Source organism: Oreochromis aureus, linkage group 19, assembly GCF_013358895.1.
Source record: "Oreochromis aureus strain Israel breed Guangdong linkage group 19, ZZ_aureus, whole genome shotgun sequence".
Classification (NCBI taxonomy): Eukaryota; Metazoa; Chordata; class Actinopteri; order Cichliformes; family Cichlidae; genus Oreochromis; species Oreochromis aureus.
The window spans coordinates 8,752,460-8,755,568 of record NC_052960.1 but is presented as its reverse complement, the minus strand read 5'-3'; the positions used below and the strand labels follow the sequence as shown (position 1 = coordinate 8,755,568).

Sequence of the window (3,109 nt, the reverse complement as noted above, 5' to 3'; positions counted from 1 at the left end):
AAATACATTCTTAAAGTTTAAGGAATGCCTGCAGTATCGCATTCAGTCCAGAAATACGATAATGCAGAAATGCGTAATGAATCGAGGGAACAACGGTTGAGTTGCCAGGATCATCTGACGGTAAATAATGTGTTAGTATCACATCCGATAGGTCAGCTGCTATACACAGTGTGTGTGTGTGTGTGTGTGTGTGTGTGTGTGTGTGTGTGTGTGTGTGTGTGTGTGTGTGTGTTTCATTTCTAACTAAAGAATACACTCGATCTTCAAGCGTTATTTTCTTTACAGTGTTTTCATTGTTTTTGTCTAGAAATTATTAATAAAATTACACGTCCATAATGTTTTCTTCGAAATACTAAAGTGGAAAATAACAATAAATCCCCGTGCTCTCCCTTCACTCCCGTGTGGTGTCTTTCCCTAAAGAGTCCGTGGCTTTGTGCTCTCCGCTCCCGTGTCCCAGCACTCCTCGTGCTGGCTGCTGTCTGGTGCTCCACACTTCTCCTGGGGAAACAACAGAAGCAGCCGTCAGGATACTTTACAACTGCGGGCATACACACACTAACTTTACTAAGCGGAAGACTAACGTGGAGTCTCACGCAATGATCCCGCGTCGGTGGACGCTTCACCACACCATTAAGTAGCTCCCTCCGCCGATGCTGATCCGCTGCAGGTGTGTGGCATCCTCCTTGGGCGCGGCCAGTCATCCACAGGCCTGACGGTGCCTGTAGCCCGGCCTCCTGGCCACAGCCACACGCACGCACGCACACACACACACACACACACACACACACACACACACACCCCCCCTATACATAGACACATAGAACAAAACCCCCAGACAGCGGAACAGTGCACACACATACACCAAATGATAATAGTAATAATGATAATAATAATAATAATAATAATAATAATAATAACAGTCCACACTGCTCACAGACCCCGAGTCCTCCAGAGCTGGGTCCGTGACACCAGTAGTCATAAACCATGAACCAAAAGAAAAAACAGACTAACAAACAACAATACAAAATCAAGACACTGGGCCACCGGCCCAGGACTGTAATACTCTGAACATAAACACAAGCTACATGTGATATCTCTGATGGATACCTGTTTCTGTGCTGATGCTGGCATGACTAAAGCTAGCCAAGCAGCAGTAAATATGTGAAGCAAGGCAGAAGGATATACTCATAAAATGAACAGAATCATAAGAATATAAGACCACGAGCACTGCAAATGTAACAAATATATGTTGACATCACATGGTATGTTATTTGAAATTATATGAAATAATGAGACATGTTTTTTCCAATATTCTTTTTTTTAAAACTTAATTGAAATCTTAAGAAATCATAATTATATACACAACTAAATGTGACTCGCAAATGTTTTAAATGGATGATTCCTCATTTGATGAGGAATCATCCATTTACATATTTGCTGAGTCCTAAATTTGATGCCAGTGAACTTTTTTTTTTAAAAGCCCCCAAATCCCCTATGAGCAAGCACTTGGCGACAGCGGGAAGGGAAAATCCCCCTTTAATGGGAGGAAACCTCTGACAGAACCGGGCCCAGGAAGGGGTGGCCATCTGTCGCGACCAGGTGGCGTTTAAATGTTCACTGACTGTTGTGGCTCCTCCAACCTACGGCGGCAGGCTAAACATGAGGACACAGATGACACGCAACAATAAACGCATAAAATACACTTCTGTACCATTTGCTCCTTTTATTCCACATGCAACTGTCCAATATACAACTCAGCACATGGGATTAACTATTAAACAAATGCACAGACTGCACAAACAAATAACTGCAACTCACCACCAATTACCAATTGGCACCAATCCGTACAGCAGTGATCTGTACAGCAGAACGCTGCTGCAGGATTGCTCTCCCCCCACTTCAGGACACTACACCAGGAGATGCCGGACTAGAGCAACGCAGATACTGAAGGACCCGTCCCATCCTGGCAACAAACTGTTCCAACTTCTACAATCTGGTAGAAGGTTCCGCATCATCCGGGCAAGGACAGAGAGACTCAAGAAGAGCTTTTATCCTCAAGCCATCCGGGCCCTAAACCAACACCCCCCCCCCCCCCCCCCCCCACACACACACACACACACACACACACACACACACACACACACACACACACACACACACGCGCCATCTCACATCATCTATAATTGACTGAGACTCTCCTCCAGACACTCAATTCCTTTAACTTCCTTTAACTTTAAATATGTTTATATTGTCCATTCTGTAAAATAGTCAGATGTCTATTCATATTAATGTACAGAATTCACCTGCTGCTGCTTCTACTGCACATTCACCCAATGTATATACTATATATATATATATATTTATAATGTTATCCCTCTACCCCCACCCCATGTTTTTGCACATGTCGAGGAGCGTGTCAGGATACATTTCACTGTGTGTTATACTTGTATAACTATGCATGTGACAAATAAAGAACCTTGAACCTTGAACCAATTACTATGCCAAATAACAACTTGGCCTATGGCATCAATTAGTGCATAAATATACAAAAACCATGAAGTTACAGTCAAAATACATCAAAATCATTCAATCTGCGCTCAAGCTGCGTTTAACGGAAGGGTTTTGCCTCATGCTCAACCTACCTTTCTGCTCATCAACATCAGATGCGGTGAACAGGTGAGTGCAACGACATTTATCAACACACCCATGAGACACGCCCCACACCCGTGCACCAATACAGTGAGTCCATTTAAACCAACCCACTTAATCAAAAAAGAGCAACTCATATGGCTCCTACACTGACAATTTAGTTGTATTTATTTCATCATGTCCTATTTATTTATTTATTTAATTTTGAACACTTTGGAGTTCCATACACTAGGGGGGGGTTGCCCTACTATTGTAATAGCTTTGGGAGTCTCCTAGTGGGTGTGTTGTTAGCGGCAGCCATTCTATGCTGCTCATGTTCTTTTCTCTCAAAAGAAACCATACTATTGTGACCAGCTGGCGCCGGCGATACCAACCTCCGCGCATGTATGCACGGATGAGTACAGCCGTGGAGACCTGGCTTATGAGGTGTAATGTTGCTGACACCAAATAAAGGTCTGTT

At 43.5% G+C, this 3,109-nt stretch overlaps 1 long non-coding RNA gene across 1 annotated transcript; it reads right to left on the bottom strand.

The window, feature by feature from the left end:
* Positions 1-203: 203 nt before the first annotated feature.
* LOC120434967 lies at positions 204-1,958 on the bottom strand. Its single transcript, XR_005609447.1, has 3 exons — positions 1,819-1,958; positions 582-1,653; positions 204-498 (listed from the first exon to the last, which is right to left on the bottom strand). It is a non-coding gene; the product is annotated as an uncharacterized LOC120434967 (long non-coding RNA).
* Between the last annotated feature and the right edge of the window lie 1,151 nt (positions 1,959-3,109).